The following is a 20487-nucleotide window of genomic DNA, read 5'->3' on the forward strand; positions in this document are numbered from 1 at the left end:
ATATTTGGGAAAATCCATGAGATGGAGACACAAAGCATCCCTGAAAAGACAATTATATATCTTATCACATAAAGAAAATTTAAATACTCTCTCAGGAGAAGAAACACACTAGAGATTTGATAACAATAGAATTCAGATAACATATTAAGAATTTAATTTATCTTGAAAGCACATTCAAGTTAAAATCAGTGCTTACCTCATATGAAGAAAAATCCATTGGGGGCAATCAAGAAGTATAAATGAGTCACTGGGAAACGTTCCAACTACTCCCCTAGACACTGTAAAAACAAAACAAAAAAATTGTTAAGAAGAATGTTCAGAGCAACATTTTTTTTCTTAAGATGAACATTATTAACTATGGATTCTTCAATAGATCTATTCTCCAATTTTACTTTAGAGTCAAAAGAGACTTAAGATGACATTTAACCCAAACTCATTTCGAAGTTGGAAAATGAAGGTCCACATTTGTCAAAAGGACTTAGATTCAGAGAAGTAACAAGTAGCAAACCTAGGATTTCAACCCAGATCCTTTCCAGGGTTAATCTATGAGAATGAGCATTCTATTTTGGACTTAAGTATTGTCTCTGGTAGATACACAATACTAATATCGTTACAATATTAATTAAAAAAAACTCTACCTGTGCTTTGCAAAACACTACATTGAACAATGGATTTGGAAGCACTAGCCATACAAGTGAACTGAATTGCATATTTATTTACCTAGAATGGATGGTTCACAGATATATGACATTTCAAAGATGATCAGTTCTCTATGTATTCTGAATGATAGTATTTTCTGGTCATTAGCTAGAGAAATGAATAGCAGATCTTAACTTCTTGTTCAGCATTTACGACTGACTTCCTGTGTCATTTTGGGCAAGTGATTCTTTTCTGATATTACACGTCTTCCTTATTGTATTTTTAAAAAAAGTGGATAATGATAGTAATCTGTTCACTACTTTGACATGCATTACTTTGAGTGTCTAAATAGTTTTCACTTTTATAATACATACAGTGTCTAAGTTACACGTGCAATGATTTTTAAGGATGATTTGTGTAACCAAAATTCTCTAAGCTCTTGTAGCATCCAGAAACTAGGCAGGACACTTGGATATTTCTCCTAGTGATCCTAACTTACATATGTAGCTTTAGCTTCGTTTTTAGGAAGAGGAGAATATATGGCATAACGACTTCTAATTCTCTAGAAAAGAATACATTTAGGTTAATACACATTTCCCCCTGGCACTAGAACTTTGGAGAAAAACTGCTTGGTTTAGAGAATCACAGATTTATAGCTGGAAGGGGTATCCGACTTTACTTCAGTTGTCTATTTATATAGATAATGTATCTGAGGGTCAGAGAGCTTCAGGGACTCCCCAAGGTCAATTAAGGCAAGAAGTGGCAGAACCAGGTTGTGATATGAGTCATAGAATTTTGACTTAATTGGAAGTGAGAAAGCATAGAGACAAGAAGCCTGATGAGGAAGGTGTATTGCAACTCTGAGGTACTAGAAATTTGTATAGAGTGAATCTAGAATTTGGTTAAACAGGAATTTGTTGAAGGAATTTGTAGACTTTAGTCTATAGAACAAGGAATATCATGGTGGGACAGGGTCCAAAGAAGCAGATACAGTTTTTAAAATTGTACTACTTAAAGTAAAATGGATAAACCTCAGGAAATAGTGACATTCGTTATCTTAAAATAGAGGATAGATAACCAGGGTAAATGCTAGAATATACTATAAATGGGTTCATTAAATAACATCTTTCTAAAAAAAGAAGCAATTACCATCAAAAACAATAACAACAACAAAGAAAATCCCACAGGGATTTATAAAAAAAAAATAAGTCAAGACAGATTAATCTTATTTCCTTTTCTTTTCAGGGTAAATACTCTAATAGATTAGAGGAACAAGGGAGATATAGTTTACTTATATTTTGACAATGTATTTCACTCAAAATTTTGGACACTTCTTGTAATAAAAGTAGAAATGTGTTGATTAGTGGTGTGCAATATTTAGAACTGACTGAAAGGTCAGTGAGATGTAATTATTGGTGGAATATTACCTTTGAAAGGGTACTTCATAAGAATGCTTGAGGGAATTTATGTGTCTGACCCCAGGCTATTAAACATTTTAATCAAGAAGGTTGATGAAGGTATAGATGGCAAGTTCTTCAAATTTGCACATGAAAAAATGTTGGAAAAAATAAATTATACACTGGATGAGAGGATTCAAAATTATTTCAAAGTTTTGAAACATTGGACCAAATATGACAAGATGAAATTTATTAAGGATAAATGTAACGTTGCACTCTTGGTTTCAAAAATGTAACTTCAAAAGTAAAGAACAAAAGAGTATCAAATAAATAGCAATTTTATGAAAAAAATATCATTTTAATGTATTTTTACATTTAATTTGACTTAACAGGGTGCTAACACAGTCAAGAAAACTAAAGGTAACTTAGATTCCATTAAGAAAATTATAGTGTCCAAGTCTAAAGATTACCTCATTATATTATTCCTTATTGGAAAACACTGATTATTGTGTTCAGTTCTTGGCATTATATTTTATAAAGGGAACTGAAAACGTCAAGGAAAAGACAACCAGGATGGGGAAAGACATGAAGTTCATGCTACACAAGGATTAGTTGAATGAATTTGGGAAGATTTGTCTAGAAAAGAAAAGATTCTGGGAGGACATGATAATTTTGTTTAAATATTTGAAAGACTGTGATATAGAAGAAGGATACTTGGCCAAAGAAATCAGGTTGATGAGCACTGACTGGAGGTTGAAAAGAGAAAACAAATAGATATATTGTATATAAAACCTTCCAATTAATTATAGGTTTCAAAAATTAGAGTGCATTGCATTTATGAGATGGCTTGTTCCCAATCACTGGAGATCTTCTAAGAAGCATTACTGTTTCTAGTATGTATTGAACTACATGACCACTGAGGATTCTTACATTTCTGAACAAAGAACCAAGATACCATCTTCTAAGAAATGATCAAGGAAAACTGTCATGATATTCTAAAACCAGAGGGCAAAGTAGAAATTGATAGAATACACAGATCACCTTCTGAATGAGATCCCAAAATGAAAACTGCAAGGAATATTTTAATCAAATTCCAAGGCTGCCAGGTCAAAGCGAGAAAATTCCAAACAGCCAGAAAGAAACAATCAAAGTATCATGGAGCCACAGTCAGGATAACACATGTTTTAGTAGCTTCTACATTAAAGGATCAGAGGGTGTGGAATATGATATTCGGGAGGGCAAAGGAGCTAGGATTACAATCAAGAATCCCCTACCCAGGTACACTGAGTATAATGCTTTAGGGGAAAATAGACATTCGAAGAGATAGAGGACTTTCAAGTATTCTTGGTGAAAAGACCAGTAATGAATAGCAAATCTGACTTTTAAATACAAATATCAAGAGCAGTATGAAAAGGTAAATCGGAAAGGGAAATCATAAAGGACTTAATAAGTCTAAACAGTTTCTATTCCGATATGGGAAGAGGATACTGGTAACTCATAAAAACTTTCTGATTATTAGGGAAGTTAGGAAGAATATATATATATAGAAGGGACAGGTGAGAGTTGAAAAATGAAGGGATGATATTTAAAAAATAAAATTAAGGGTTGAAAGAGGAATGAACTAAGAGAAAGGGAAAGGGAGGGTAAGGATGGGGTAAATTATCTCACATAAAAGAGACAAGAAAAAGGTTTTATATTGGAGGGAAAGATGAGGAAGGGGGAAAATGAGTGAGTCTGACTCTCACCAGAATTAGCTCAAAGAGGGAATAACATACACATTCAAGGGGATATAGAAATCTATCTCACCCTACAGGAAAGTAGGAGGGGAAGAGAATAAGAGAAAGGGGGTGGTGATAGAAGGGAGGGCAGGTTGGAAGAGGAGGGGCTCAGAAATAAAAACACTTTTGAAAATGGAAAGTGTGAAACAAGAGAGAATAGAATAAATGGGGAGGTATTCAGTGTATGTAGGATATAAGGGAATATATAGGTTTATAGGATATAGAGAAACATATAGGTTTATAGCACACAGGAAAATACAAGGAAAAATAGGAACTGTAAAAAATGAAGAATGTTTCATAATATCCTCATTTCTCAAACATATAAAGAACTTATTCAAATTTATAAAAGCAAGAGCCATTCTCCAATTGATAAGTGATCAAATGATATGAACAGTTTTCAAATGAAGTAAGCCAAGCTATCTGTAGTCATATTAAAATATGCTCTAAATCACTATTGATTTAAGAAATGCAAATTAAAACAAATATGATGCACTATCTCATATTCATTATGAGATGACAAATATGACAGTGTAAAGCCAAGCATGGGCAGCTTTCCAGAGCACTGCTGTTATGAACAGCTTCAAGTTTCTGATTACATAGTATAGTGAACTCTCTATTTATTCAGTAATAAACTAAGATCAAACATTCACAGAAATCAAAGTACATCATTCACAATGTTATGGCATAACAGGTTGTCACTACAGTAGCCACATAGTTTTCACTAAAGTGGTCACATAGTTTTAAATAAAGTACAAACATTTATAAAGTCCTTAACTCAATCATCCTTAAGAAGCAAGCTTCCTTAAGGAACACAAAATACAAAGATCACAAGTTCTCCACCCCTAGGTTGCACTGTCCTAATCCCTCAGTCAAAAGTCCTTCAGTCTTTCTTCTTAATTGGAGATTAGATTAATTTCCAATCATACTTAATTCAATCATCCTGAAGAGGTACAGGATACAGAGTACAAAGTCCTCCCACCCCTAGGCCACAGTAAATCATGATCTTCTCGGTTTGCATTAAGTACCCTTGAAGAGGTCTTTTCATCTTGACTCAAGGCTGTCTCTCAGATTTCATGGTTCCTCTTCCATGGTCCCAGCCCCTGCCTGAATCTATCCAACTGTCACCTCATACAAAGGCAGACAGCTCTCAGCTCCTTGTGCAGTTCCTTGTCCAGTTCCTGTTCCATATTGAAGCTCACAGTGTCCAATCCACCTCAAGTCCTTCACAGTTCCTGTTTCTGGGAAGACAAAGCTTAGTAGAGCCACAATAATATTCATACACTTTGACAGCACCAACATTAATTCTCTGCCTATGAAATCAAAACAGACCCACCAGCAAGGTCCAAGATCTCAACACAAATCATCAGTATAGAAATTAAGAAAGATAACCAAGAAGGTCCAAGAGGTCAACACAAATCATCAGTAAAGTCCCAGGACCTTCAAATCCTTCCTCCAGGACTTCTGTAAACAGATAATCAGAAAATTCTCTTTCAGGGCATCCAGTAAGGTCACAGGGCTTCTGTACAAAGTATCACAAACAAACATCAACACAGACAGAACAGACAAACATAGAGTGCCAAGATACCACAAGTTTTCTTCTTCTTGACTCTATCACCACAAGAGTTCAATTCTCAGTTCTTCTCAATTCTATTCTCAGTTCTGTTCAGTTCTCAGTTCTTCTCTCTTCTCAGTTCTGCCACCACACTTTCTGTTCTCCATTCTGCTCAATTCTGCTCTCTCCCTCTCCTTGTATGTGAACATTTGCTCCTCCTCTTCCTATTGCTTCAGCAATAGAATTTCACAAGTTCTAGGGTTCACAAGTTCTGCTTCTCAACAGAAACTTGATATAATCATGGGCCAGAACTGAAACAAGGTGCTAATTAACTAGCTGAAACAAGGTGTTAACTATTTCTTTACTTGTCATTACAGACAGAAAAGGAAAATTACAAATTAAAGAGATATGAGAAAAATAAGACATTATTGCACTCTTGGTGGAGTTGAGAACTGATTCAAACATTCTTTAGAGCAGTATGGAACTATGCCCAAAGGGTTACAAAACCATACATACCCTTCAACTTAGAAGTGATTCAGTCCCCTGTCAACTATGGCAGTTCCCAGACTTCTCAACCTATAAAAGCCAAAGACAAAGTAAACAATCAGTGGGAAAGCTCTGTTGGAAACGGGTGAGAGAAGAACACAGTCTTGGCCCCTGCCCCCGGTGTGACAGCAGCTGTTGTGGTGGCTGCTTCTGGAGCTCCAGGCACACAATTGGTGGGGGAACCAAGCAGCAGACCAGAGGGCAATTGCAGGAATGTCTTCAGGCACTGAAGTAGGATTCTCTTGCCTTGTCCTTCTTGGATCTGGGTCACAGTCTGGGGTGAGGAGAGCTGGTGTGGCAGAAATTATGGCAGCTGTGAAGAGGGTGTCTTCCTTGCACATCTGAGGCAGGTGCCTAGAAGAAGCTCTGACAACAGATGCACAAAACCCCAGATATGTGGAACACAGCATTCTCCACTATGGAAGCAGAGTTCTACCATGGCATAGAGCCACAGTCAGGTAATTGGATGGGAAAATGAGGAAACAGAGGAAGATAAATCAGACTATAAAACTGGTCTTTGGTGATAAAGAAGATCTAAATATACAACCAGAATAAGACAACAAGGTCAAAGCTCTTAAACCAAAAGCCTCCAAGAAAAATATGAAATTAGTCACAGGTCATGGTGAAGCTCAAGAAAGATTTTGAAAATCAAGTAAGAGAAGTAAAGGAAAAAATTGAAAGGAAAATTATAGTGATGCAAGAAATTCATGAAAAATGAATCAATAGCTTCCTAAAGGAGATCCCCCAAAATATTGAAAAAAAATAGACTCGCTCAAATGACAAAAGAGGTCCCAAAAAACAATAAGGAGAAGAATGCTGTAAAAAGTCAAATTGCCCAGATAGAAAAGGAATTTCAAAAGTTCACTGAATAAAATAATTCCTCCAAAATTAGATGGGAGAAAATGCAAGCTAATGATTTTGTGAGAAATCATGATATTATAAAACAGATACATAAGAATGAAAAAAATTGAAGGTATTATTGAATATCTCATTGAAAAAATCACTGACCTGGAAAATAGGTCCAGGAGAGAAAATTTGAAAATTTTTGGACTACCTGTGTAGCAGCAAGCACCTCAGCATCCCCAGGGTGGCTGCCAACACAGGTTCTTAGATCTGCTTTTCTAAAGGAAAGTAACTCAAAATGGGTTAACAATCTTGCTTTAATCAAACATATGTCATTTACCTAGTTCAGGGGAAAAAGGTCAGCACCCTGAACTTGAGAGAATACAAACAAGTTACAAGCAGACAATAAATACAGAGAAACATCAGCAGACAAACTTCCAAATGTCTGACCATGACATCCATACCTAGTCAGTTACCAGATAGGGAAGCACCAGCATCTGGGTTTTCTAAGCTGGGGGGGACTCAATGGCTTCTCAGAGTCTCATCTGGTCAAATAACAAAACTCTTCTCAAAGTGAGCTGCATAACAAAATCTTACATCGGGGTATATTTAGCCTTCTCTGGTTCAGAAAACTTCAAAACCCTCTTGACCCACTGCCCAAACACAAAGCACCAAAGTGTGGGCTTTCTAAAAAACAAGCCTCCCACCACAGGCTCCAGGTGACCACATTCAGCCTATTAGGGGGTAGAGTAAATTTTCAAATCAAGGAAGGTTCTCAGAGTCACTGAAACCTATGAAAGGGCCTAGGGGCAGGGAAGATCTTCAGATTCCCGTTCTCATAACAACCTGAAAGCCATGATCAGAACAAAAAAAAAGAGCTTAGACATGACCTTTCAAGAAATCATCAAGGAAAATGGCCCTGATATTCTAGAACTAGAGGGTAAAATAGAAATGGAAAGAATTCACTGATCACATCTTGAAAAAGACATGAAAAAGAAAATTCCTAGGAAGATTAGAGTCAAACTCCACAGTTCTTAGATCAAGGAGAAAATATTACAAGCTATTAGGAAGAAACAATTAGACTATTGTGGAAATAGAATCAGGAAAACACAAGATCTATCAGCTTGTACATTAAGATGTCAAAAGGCTTTGAACATGATATCCTGGAGGTCAAAGGCTAAGATTAAAATTTAAAAATCACCTACCCAGCAAAACTGAGTATAATACCTTAGAGGAAAATATGGACATTCAATGAAATACATGATTTTCAGAGGATCTTGCTGAAAAGACCAGAGCTGAACAGAAAATTTGACTTTAAAATACAAGATATACAATATAAATATAAGATAAAATACAAATATATATATATACACAAAAATACAAATAAATATAAAATACAAGAAGCAAAGATTCATGGCATGAAAAAGTAAACAGCAAAGAGAAATCCTAGGGAACTTATTTAATTGTAACTGTATATATTCATACATGGAAAGATGATATTTTTAACTCATGAGACTTTTATAAGTTTTAGGATAGTTGAATGGAATATATATGCATATATATATGTATATATATGTATATATGTATGTATGTATGTATGTATATACCTAGATAGAGGGCATGGGTTGAATTCAATATGGAAGGATTATATCTAAAAATAAAATTAAGAAGTGAGACAGGAATATATTGGGTGAAGGAGAAACGGAGAGATAGAATAGGTTAAATTATCTCACATAAAAGAGAAAAGAGAAAACTGTTACAATGGAGGGGGAGAGCAGGAAGGTGAAAGGAAATGAGTCAAATTCTCTCTCATTGGACTTGGCTTAAGGAGCGAATAGCATACACACTCAATTGGGTATCTTACACTACAGGAAAGTAGTGGGGAAGGGGACAAGTGGAGGGAATTATAGAAGGGCTCCAGATTGGGAGAGAGGATAGTCAGAAACAACACTTTTGAAAAGGGACAGGGTCAAAGGAGAAAATAGAATAAATGGGGGGAAATAGGATGCAGCGAAATATATTTAGTCTTACACAATATGACTACTATGGAATTGTTTTGCCTATTACACATGTATAAACTTTATTGAATTACTTGTTTTCCCAGTGGAGTGGGTGAAGAGGGAAGAAGGGAGACAATCTGTAACTCAAAGTTTTAAAAACAAATGTTAAAACATTGTTTTTAATGCAACTGGAAAATAAGATATATAGGCAATGTGGTATAGAATTTCATCTTGCCCTACAAAAAAGTAAGGGGGAATGGGGGAAGGAGGGTATGAGGAGATATAAGAGAGGGCAGACTGGGGGAGAAGTATGCTTGCAATCTTGAGCTTAGGGTAGGAGAGAGATAGGGAGAAAATATGTAACTCAAAATCTTGTGGAAGTGAATGTTGAAAACTAAAAATAAATAAATTCTGGGAAAAAAAGATGATTGCCCATGAATGACTTAGCTCTTCTCAGCAATGCTATGATCTGAGACAACTCAGAAGGACTTATGATATAAACTACTATACATCCCCAGATAAAGAGCTAATGGTGTCTGAATACATATTGAAGTCTATTTTTACTTGGTGATTGTTTTTTGTTTTGTTTTGTTTTGTTTTTGGTCTGCATGAGGTCTGTTTTCTTTCACAACATGACTAATATGGAAATCTGTTTTTAATGACTATACATGTATAGCATATATTGAATTGCTTCTCTTCTCATGGGAGGGAGGTATATAATTCGGGATTTAAAGTTTTAAAAACATATGTTAAAATATTTTTACATGTAATGGAAGAAAAATAAAATGCTAAAAAAGAATTCAATATACATTTGTTTTAGATAAGCACTCTTATAGACATTTTGTCTACTACTGATGTGGGAATTATTAGAAAGAGGTGGAAATGATAAAGAAAGTAAATGGCTTAGTATTAAGTTAAGTCAAGGAACATGCTGTGAGGAAAAATATTTTTCTGAAATTAATCTTTTTTTTGAAATTACACTTAGGTTGAAATTCTGGGAAATCTTCATGGAATGGTTTTCTCTTTGTCTACTACCTTTATAGTTAAATACTACTACCTTTCTTTTCCTTTAAAAAAGTACCAGCTACATAATGTCTAAGAAAAAGTAAAATATCCTTCCATTTAAATGCGGCCATTTGCAAGTGTGTGTGTGTGTTTGTGTGTGTGTGTGTGCTTACAGAGAGATTGGAATAGTAAATAATATGCTTCTCAAAGTCTAGACCCAATAACCATTTATTTAATAATTCATTAAGCACTTATTAGTCACATTGTTTCTTCAGACTAGTTGGTCAGATTCTCTGAGATACATATTGTTTAGATAAGATACATTACTTTCATGTCTCTGTTATATTTGCTATATAAATAATAATTTCTCATGATATAAATTCAGTGAAAAGCTGGTTTTGCAAATTTATAATAAAATAACCAGGAAATCAGGTACCTCTATAATGCAGGTATTTCATATTGTTGAAGTTCACTTACAATAATAGCAGTAGTAATGAAAAGAAAATTAAGAACCTACAGAAATACTGTTAGAAAAAGCAAATAACACTTCAATGAACAAGAGTAAAAACAGAAGTTTACTGGATTTGTCTAATATAAGTTAAATTTGTTTAAGACTAGATGGTGTCTTTAAAAAAGATAAGATGAGAAAGTTGAATCAAAAGTGCCTATGACAACCACATGAAGTTACCTAACAATGTGTTGACAAAGAAACATTGAAGAAATATCTGAGTTCCACAGATTTGTTTGTAGAAATAGAGAAGTTTAGACAGAGCCAAGATGGTGGAGTAAAAGTACTAACTTGGTGTGAACTCCCACTCCAACCACCAGCAATAGCTGTAAAAAATGACTCTAAACAAATTTTAGAGCTACAGAACCCACAAGTGACAGAGAGAAAGAAATCTCCTGCTGAAGGAAGCCTGGAAAGCCAACAGGAAGGGTCTATCACACCAAGTTGGGAGCAGAGTACAGTCCTGCATGAGGCATGTGGTTCCAGGCCCAGGGTAGCTCAGACCAGCAGCACAAACCAGGCTGAGCAGATTCAGGTGAGTGAATCACCAGCAGCTTCAGTAGTTGCCAGACTTCTCAACCCATAAATGCCAAAGAGAAAATAAAAGGTCAGAGGCAAACTGTTGGAACTGGGTGGATAAGACCATGGTCCAGCCCCTCTCCTTGGGGCAAGAAGTGGTGGAGCCATGATTGCTGCAGCTGCTGCCTCCCTCCAGAGCCCCAGGCCTGCAGATTGTAGGGGGATGAAGCAACCATTCAGAGGGAAATTGCTCTTTCTTTGACTTGCTTGGATATGGATCTCAGTCTCAGGTGGTGGTACTGGGTTGTGTGGCCAGTGTGACAGAGATTGTATGGACTGTACACAGGGTGTCCTCCTATCAGCTCCAGAAGCTGCAAAACCCCTAGCAATTTGGGATAAAGATCTCTCCATTATGAAAGCAGATTTCTACTATGCCAAAAGGCTCAAAAGTCAAGTAATTAGCTGGCCAGATGAGCTATAATGGCAAGCAAAGAAGTAGTTAACAACTTTTTTAGCTATTTAATTAACAGTTAATACGTAGTTTCAGTTCCTGATTGTATCAAGTATTGAGATCCAAAACTTGTGAATCCCCCAAATTTGGAACCTTAGAAGTTCAAAATTCCTGCAACATGAAGGGGAGGAGCTAATGACCATATATAAGTAGAGGCAGAGGCTGGAGAGAACAGAACTTAGAAGGGAGCTCTTGTGGTGAAGGAGAAAACTTGTGGTATCCCAGCATTCTATGCTTTCTGTTCTGTCTGTGTTGTTGTTTGTTTGTGATACTTTCTACAAAATCCCTGGGACATTACTGGAAGCCCTGAAAGAGGATTTTCTGGTTGTGTGTTTACAGAAGTTCTGGAGGAGGGTTTTGGAGGTCCTGGGACTTTACTGGTGATTTGTGTTGACCTCTTGGACCTTGTTTATGGGTCTTTCTTGATTTCACAAGCAGATAGTTAATTGATGATGGTGTCAGCAATGTGAATGAATGCTATTGAGGCTCGGTTAAGCTTCCTCTTCCAAGAAACAAGGACTATGAAGGACTTGAGGTGGACTGGACATTGTGATCTTCGATATGGAATGGGACCTGGACAAGGAAATGGATGAAGAACAGGACAATGAGCTGCCTAGCTTTGAAGGCAGGTGACAGTTGTGCAGATTTGGGTAGGAGCCGGGACCATGGAAGAGAAACCATGGAAACTGGGAGCCAGGCTTGAGCCAAGAGGAAAAGTTCTCTTCTTCTGTACATTACACTGACTAATAAGATTATGATATAATGTGACCAAGGGGTGGAGAACTTTGACATTTGTACTTTGAGTCCATTAAGGAATTAAGGCTCCTTAAGGATGATTTAATTAAGGACTTACTGAATGATTGTTTTCCTAAATGATTGAGTTACTAAATGATGGTACATTGTTTAAAACTATGTGGCCACTTTGGTGAAAACTATGTGGTCCTTTTTCTGATGAGATATTATGTCATAACATTGTGAAAGCTGTATTTTGATTTCTGTGAATGTTTTGCCTTAATTTACTGCTGATAAAGAGAGAGTTCACTATACTATGCAATCAGAATCTTGAAGCTGTTCACAGGAGCAGTCCTCAGGAAAGCTGCTCATACTTGGCTATACATGAACTAACAGAAAAAGCATAATCAGACCACAGAATCATTTTTGGGGGGGGAACAAAAAGTACCAAAGCATGGAACAGAAGAAAGAAAACAGTCAGAACTCCTGCAACAAATGCTTCCAATAAAAATATGAACTGATTATATGCCATGGAGGAGCTCAAGAAGGATTTTTAAAACCAAGTAATAGAAGTGGAGGAAAAATTGGGAAGAGAAATTAGAGTGATGAAAGAAAATCATGAAAAGCAAGTCAACAGCCTGCTAAAGGAAAACCAAAAAATACTCAAGAAAATACCTTTTAAAAAACAGACTAACTCCAATAGCAAAAGAGGTCCACAAAGTCAATGAGGAGGAGAATTCCTTAAAAAGCCAAATTTGCCAGATGGAAAAGGAATTTCAAAACTCACAGAAGAGAATAATTCCTTCAAAATTAGATTGGAGGAAATGGAAGCTAATGACTTTATGAGAAATCTAGAATCTACAAAACAGATAAAAACAAATGAAAAAAATAGAAGGCGATGGAAAATATCTCATTGGAAAAACCACTGAGCTTGAAAGTAGATACAGGGGAGAGCATTTAAAAATTATTGGATTACCTGAAAGGCATGATCACAAAAAAGCCTAGACACAATATTTCAAGAAATTATTAAGCAAAATTGCCCTGACATTCTAGAACCAGAGGGCAAAATGGAAATTTAAAGAATTCACCTATTGCCTCTTGAAAAAGACCTCCAAAACAAAACTCCTAGAAATATTATAGCCATATTCCAGAGTTCCTGCGTCAAGGAGCATATACTTCAAGCAATCCAGAAGAAACAATTTGAGTATTATGGAAACACAATAAGGATAACACAAGACCTAGCAGCTTCTAGATCCTAAGGCTTGGAATATGAATTTCAGAGGTCAAAGGAGCTAGGATTAAAACAAAGAATCACCTTTCCAGCAAAACTGAATATAATGCCTTAGGGGAAAATATTGTCATTTAGTGAAATAGAGGACTTTAAAGCATTCTTGATGAAAAAACAAGAACTGAACATAAATTTGACTTTCAAACGCAAGAAGTAAGAGAAGCATAAGAAGGTAAACAAGAAAAAGAAATCATAAGGAACTTATTAAAGTTGAACTATTTACATTGCTACATGGAAAATGGATAATTGTAACTCATGAAATTTTTTCTCAGTATGAGGATAGTTGAAGGGAATATATATTTATGTATATATATATATATATGTGTGTGTGTGTATATAAGAGGGTGTATGTGTGTATATATATATATATATATAATTGAGTGTGTGCATATGTGTGTATATATATACATAGAGGACATAAGATAAGTTGAATATGAAGGGATGATATCTAAAAAATAAAATTAAGAGTTGAGAGAGGAATATATTTGGAGAAGGAGAAAGGGAAAGATAAAACAGGGAAATTATATAAAAGAAGCAAGAGAAAACTGTTACAATGGAGGGAAGAGCAGGAAGGTGAAAGGGAATAGGTCAACCTTACTTTCATTGAATTTAGCTTAAGGAAGGAATGAAATACCCACTCAATTGGCTATCTTATGCTACAGGAAAATAGGGGAGAGGGGATAAGAGGGTGGATGACTGAAGGGAGGGCAGATTGAGGGAGAGAGTAGTTTGAAGCAAACACTTTTCAAAAGGGCAGGGTCAAAGTAGAAAATAGAATAACTAGGTGATGGGATAATATGGAGGAAAATATAGTTTGTCTTTCATAATATAACTACTATGAAAATGTTTTGCATAACTACACATGTACAATCTATATTGAATTGTTTATCTTCCCAGTGTGGGTGGGTGAGGAGGAAAGAAATGAAAGAACCAGGAACCCAAAATTTTAAAAACAAATGCTAAAAAAAAAACCTGTTTTTTGCATGCAACTGAGAACTAAGACATACAGGGACTGGGGTTTAGAAATCCATCTTGCCCTACTAGAAAGTTAGAGGGGGAGGGGTGAGAATACAAGAGAGAACACATTGGGGAAAGGGTATTCATTAGGCTTGCTGTTTTTAGGGTGGAGGTTAGGAGAAAGACTGGGAGAAGAATTCATGAGTTGAAATCTTGTGGAAATCGGTGTTGCAAACTAAAAATAAATAAATAAATTGGAAAAAAAATAGAGAAGTTTAGTATTCAAGAATAAGATTCAGGGGGCACAGTCAAGATGGCAGAGAAGAAGCAGGACCTCCCTGCTGCTCTGGCTTCCACCTTCCCCAATCCATGTAAAAAGGGGACTCTAAACAAACTTTGGAGCTGCAGAACCCACAAAATGACACAGAGAAGCTAACCTCCCACTGAGGACGGCCCAGCAAGCTGGCAGGAATCAACCAACACTGCACTCTGGGAGGTGAGCCCAGCTCCAAACCAAGGTTTTAGCCCCAGGGCAGGCCTGACCAGCCTCCAGGCAGAGGGACTACAGATCAGCAGCAGCTGTGGCCTTTTCCAGACTTATCAACACATAGATGCAAAGGACAAAGTGAGAGGTCAGTGCAGTCTGGACTTTGGGACCCAGTAAGTGGGAGTGTGTGGCTTTTACCTCCAGGGAGAGAAGCCCATGAGATGCAGGCAAAGCCAGCCAGCGCCACGTGGCAGCTTCAGCTCCTGGCCTGCAGAGTGTAGGGGGACCAAGCATCATTCTGAGGAGTAATCACTCTTGCTTTAACCTGCTTAGATCTGTATTGCAGTAGAGGGAGGAGGTCCCGGGGTGTGTGTCCACTTTGCCAGAGCATGTGGAGACCTCAGAGAGGGCACCCACCTAATACCTCCAGCAGCTGAGAAAACACCAGCATTTGGGACAAAAGCTCCCCTGTCTGGTGGCAGAGTCCTACTGTGGCAAAAAGCCCAGGGGTCAAGTGACTGAGGGGCAACATGACCAGGCAAAGGAAACAAAGCAGAAAGAAGATTCCAACATTAGACTCCTATTTGGGGGACAACAAGGAGCAAAGCACGGAACAGGAAGAAGACAGTGAAGTTAGAACTCCTGCACCAAAAGCTTCAAAGGAAAATACAAGCTGGTTACAGGCCACAGAGGACCTTAAGAAGCAGATAAGAGAAGTGGAGGAAGAATTGGGAAGAGAAATGAGAACTATGCAAGAAAATTATGAAATGAGTGTCAACAGCCTGACTGAGGAAAAGTATACCTTAAAAAACAGACTGACTCAAATGGCAAAAGAGGCTCAAAAAGGCAATGAGGAGAAGAATGCCTTAAAAAGCTGAATTTGCCAGATGGAAAAAGAATCTCAAAAGCTCAATGAAGAAAATCATTGCTTCTGAATTAGATTGGAGCAAATGGAAGCTAATGACTTTATGAGAAATCAAGATGCTGTTAAACACATCCAAACAAATGAAAGAATAGAAGGCAATGTGAAATATCTCATGGGAAAAACCACTGAACTGGAAAATAGATCCAGGAGAGATAATTTAAAAATTATTGGACTCCCTGAAAGCTATGATCAAAGTAAGAACCTAGAAATCATCCTCCAGGAAGTTCTCAAGGAAAACTGCCCTGATGTTTTAGAACCAGAGTGCAAATAGAGGTTGAAAGAATCCACCGATCACCTCCTGCAAAAGATCCCCAAAAGAAAACTCCTAGGAATATTATACCCAGGTTACAGAATTCCCAGATTAAGGAGAGAATATTGCAAGCAGCCAGAAAGAAACAATTTGAATATTGTGGAAATGCAATCAGGATAACCCAGGATCTGACAGCTTTTACAATGAGGGGTCAAAGGGCCTGAAATATGATATTCCGGAGATCAAAGGACCTGGGATTAAAACCAAGAGTCACCTACCCAGCAAAACTCAGTATCATTTTTCAGAGGAAAGTATGGTCATTCAGTGGAATTGAAAATTTCAAGTATTCTTGCTGAAAAAAACAGACTTGATTAGAAAATTTGACATTCAGATATAAGAAGCAAGAGAAGCATGATAAGGTAAACAGGGAAAAGAAATCATAAGGAACTTATCAAAGTTGAACTATTAACATTCTTACATGGAAAAACAATAATTGTAACTTATGAAACTCTTCTCAATATTTGAAGGGAATAGAAACATATATACTTACATATATGTGTGTGTGTCTGTGTGTGTGGGTATGTCTACATATGAGGGTATATGATCATATGAATACATATGTGAATGTGTGTATATATGTTTACAGGTATACATAGATATAGGGCACAGGACCAATTTAACAGTAAAGGATGATACTTAAAAGGTGAAATTTAGAGGTGAGAGAGGAATATAATGACAGGAGATGGGGATAGACAGATTGGGGTAAACTATCTCATATAGAAGAGGCGAGGGAAAATGGTTACAATGGAGGGGAAGAATAGGAAGGCAAAAGGGAATGGGTCAACCTTATTCCCATTGAATTTGGCTTGATTTGGGAATGAAATACCACTAACTAGGGTATCTCACCCTCCAGGAGAGTAGGGGGGGAAGGGGATGAGAAGGGTGATGATGGAAGGGAGGGCAGGCTGGGGGGGAGGGAAGTTGGAAGCACCCACTTTTGAAAAGGGATGGGATCCAAGTACAGAAGAGAACAAGTGGGAGGTGGGATAGGATGGAGGGAAATATAATCATTACAATATATCTACCATGTTATTGTTTTGCATTAGCCAAACATGTACAACCTATGCTGAACTGCTTATGTTCCCAGTAAGGTTGGGTGACAAGGGAGGTAGGGAATGAATCTGGAATTCAAAGTTTTAAAATCAAATACTCAAATATTATTAATACTATTTTACATTTAATTGGGAAATAAGATATACAGGCACTGGGGCATGGAGATCCACAGGAAAAGTCGGAAGGGGTATGGGAGAAAGCAGATTGGAGGAGGGGATATCCTGTGGGACTGCTATTTTGGGGCTGCAGGGAGGGGAAAAACAGGGAGAAAATATGAAACTCAAAATCTGGTGGAAATGAATGATGTAAATCAGAAGTTAATAAAGCATTTGGAAAAAAATAAAAGAATAAGATTCAGCTAGGTGGTCCAGTGAATAGAGCACTGGCCCTGAATTCAGGAGGGAGCACCTTATTTCACACTTAGGCCTCAGGCACTTGACCCTTAGTAGCTGTGTGACCCTGGGCAAGTCACTTAGCCCCAATTGCTTTTCTTTACCTGCTCCAGAAAGAATTAAGTGGTCTACTAGGAAGTACAGATTTTATAGAAATTTTTTTTCCTTATGTATACTGACTCATTGATCAATACAGATTAGAAAAGAAATAGTTTATACTGAAAAAAAGCTCACTACATTGCTGTAAAAATTTAATACTTATACCTAACAAGACATTGTCTGTTGGCTACAATTGTACCTCTGAATTTTGCCTTCTTTCATAAACTAAGATAGACTTCAAAATATCTTTGAAAATTCACCAAATGGGGGGGCAGCTAGGTGCCTCTGTGAATAGAGCTCTGGCCCTGGAGTCAGGAGCACTTGAGTTCAAATCCAGCCTCAGACACTTAACACTTACTAGCTGAACCCCTATTGCTCTGCTTCCCCCCACAAAAAAAAGAAAATTCAACAAATAAACTACAGCAACTATAACATTAACACAGGTAAAAATAAAATAAAAAGAAAAATCACTACAATTTAAGAATGTTTGCCTTAGATGGTATTATTAAAAAATGCTCACATAATCTACAAGCTACAAGGGATAAAACTGCTTTCAAAATATAGAAGCCTAGTGGAAGGAATTAAAACCATGTGGGAACAGGCTAAGGTGCATATCAATCCTGGCATCCTATTTGCTATTGATATGGTTCCAAAGATACCTTCAGTGAGTCTGCAGAAAATTGTTTCATTGAAATATGTTCTCTCGATAATGAACAGTAATTTTGCCCATTAATCAAATGCACATACAATAAATACAAAGAAATAAAAAAGAAACAAATACAAAAGAATAAAATAAGAATAGCAGGTTAACCCAGGAACAGTTTTAGAACTGTAACAAAAGGATGACATCTACAACCTCAATGATAATGAAAATGATAATGATAATAATACACATGTATGTCATGTTAAAACTTGGATAGTATTTTATAGCAATTATATCCTTTGACCCTTATAATAATGCACTTAGATCTAAGAGCACAATATTGCAATAGAAAAGGCAGGAAAAAAAGCAAGAAAATGTTTTTTTTTTTAAAGGATGCTTCAATCTGTATTCAGATTCCATCAGTTCTTTCTTTGGAGGTGGATAACATTTTTCATCGTAACTCCTTAAGAATTGTCTTACATCATTGTATTGCTAAAAATAGCAAAGCAATTTACAAGGGATCATTGTACAATATTGCTGCTAATTCTGCTCACTTCATTTTGCAGCAATTAATGTGAGTCTTCTTAGTTGCTTTTATTTTTTTCTGAAAGCACCCTATTTGTCATTTGTTTTGGCACACGAGTATTCCATCATAATTATATATCACAATTTGTTCAACCATTACCTGATTGAGACATTCCCTTCATTTCCAGTTCTTTACCACCTGTAAAAGGGCTGCTTTAGGTTTTCTTTTTGCACATTTAGGTCCTTGGTATACATAACTAGTAGTGATATTGTTAGAACAAAAGATACACATAGTTTTATACCCCTTTGGAAATAGTTCTAAATTGCTCTTTAGAATGGTTGTATCATTTCAGTGTCCCAATTTTTCCACATCCCCTCCAGCATTTGTGATTTTCCTTTTCTGACATATTAGTCAATCTGATATGTGTGATTTGGCACATCAAAGTTGTTTTTTTTTAATTTGCATTTGTCTAATAAAGAGTGATTTATAGCATTTTATGAATATACAAAGATTTGATTTCTTCTTCTGAAATCTGTCTATTCATATCTTTTGACCATTTATCATCGGGGTAATGACTCATATTCTCATAAATTTGTTTTAATTCTCTCCATATTTGGGAAGTGAGGCCTTTACCCAAGGCACTTGATGTAAAAATTTTCCCCAGTTTTCGGATTTCCTTCTAATCTTGACTGCCTTGATTTTGTTCGTGCAAAATATTTTTCATTTGATATAATCATATTTTTTTTTGCCTTTTGGAGGGGGAAAGGCAGGGCAATTGCAGTTAAGTGACTTCCCCAAGGTCACACAGCTAGTAAGCATTACTTGTCTCAGGGCAGATTTTAAATCAGGTCCTCCTAACTCCAGGGCCAGTGCTCTATTCACTAAGACACCTAGGTGCCCCAGATATAATCAAAATTACCCATTTTTCAACCTGTAATTCTCTTTATCTCTTGTTTGTTCACAAATCCTTCCCTTACACATAAATAAATATCAAATATTTCATACTCCCTTAATTTGCTTATGGTATCAATGTTTATGTCTAAATCACGTACCACTTTTGTCCTTATCTCTATATATGATGCAAGATGTTGGTCTATAAATAATTTCTGTCAAATTCCTTCCCAGTTTTCCTTGCAATTTTTGTCAGATTGTGATGTCTTATTTCAAAATCTTGGATCTTTGTATTTATCAAACACAAGATTACTATGGCCATTTGCTACTGTGTATTACATACTTCATCTATTTCACTGATCTACCACTGTGTTTCTTAAGCAGTACTAGATTGTTTAAATGATTACCATATTGTAATGAATACAGTGGAGATCTGGAACTGCTAAACTACATTTCTTCATCTTTTAAACTCAAGTATTCCTAACTTCATGTCAATGCTCTACTTACTGAACTATAGAGAGCTAATATCAAAGAAAATAAAGAGCCCATATAGTTTGAATCACAATGCCAGCATGACTGCATATTATACCCCAAATGACTGTATATTATATGTATTATTATATTATAATATGAAATATGATATATTAGTAATATATGGTAATTAATATAATTATATATATTATATTATATATATATTATCATACTAGATCTTCAAGTTTGCTCATTTGAGAATTGTTAATATGTGTAAGTCTTCATGGTAAATAACACATTGCCCTGCACAACACAGGAGTCTAGGATATTTATCAAATTGAATTGGATAATAGCATCTCTCTCTCTTTCTCTCTCTGTGTCTCTCTCTGTCTCTCTCTGTGTCTCTCTGTCTCTC

General features: G+C 36.3%; 1 protein-coding gene across 1 annotated transcript in view; it reads right to left on the reverse strand.

The window, feature by feature from the left end:
• The window catches only part of LINGO2 (leucine rich repeat and Ig domain containing 2), a 1702561-nt gene that overhangs the window by 943198 nt on the left and 738876 nt on the right, over positions 1 to 20487 (reverse strand). Inside the window, exons 4-5 of the mRNA XM_069090544.1 lie at positions 5883 to 5942; positions 197 to 278 (exon numbers count right to left, since the gene is read on the reverse strand). The gene's annotated coding sequence lies outside the window, so the exon portion shown is untranslated. The remainder of the gene's footprint in view (positions 1 to 196; positions 279 to 5882; positions 5943 to 20487) is intronic.

Source organism: Petaurus breviceps, unplaced genomic scaffold (assembly GCF_028583685.1).
Source record: "Petaurus breviceps papuanus isolate PSGF00001 unplaced genomic scaffold, PetGlider_PUasm1.0 125, whole genome shotgun sequence".
Lineage (NCBI taxonomy): Eukaryota > Metazoa > Chordata > Mammalia > Diprotodontia > Petauridae > Petaurus > Petaurus breviceps.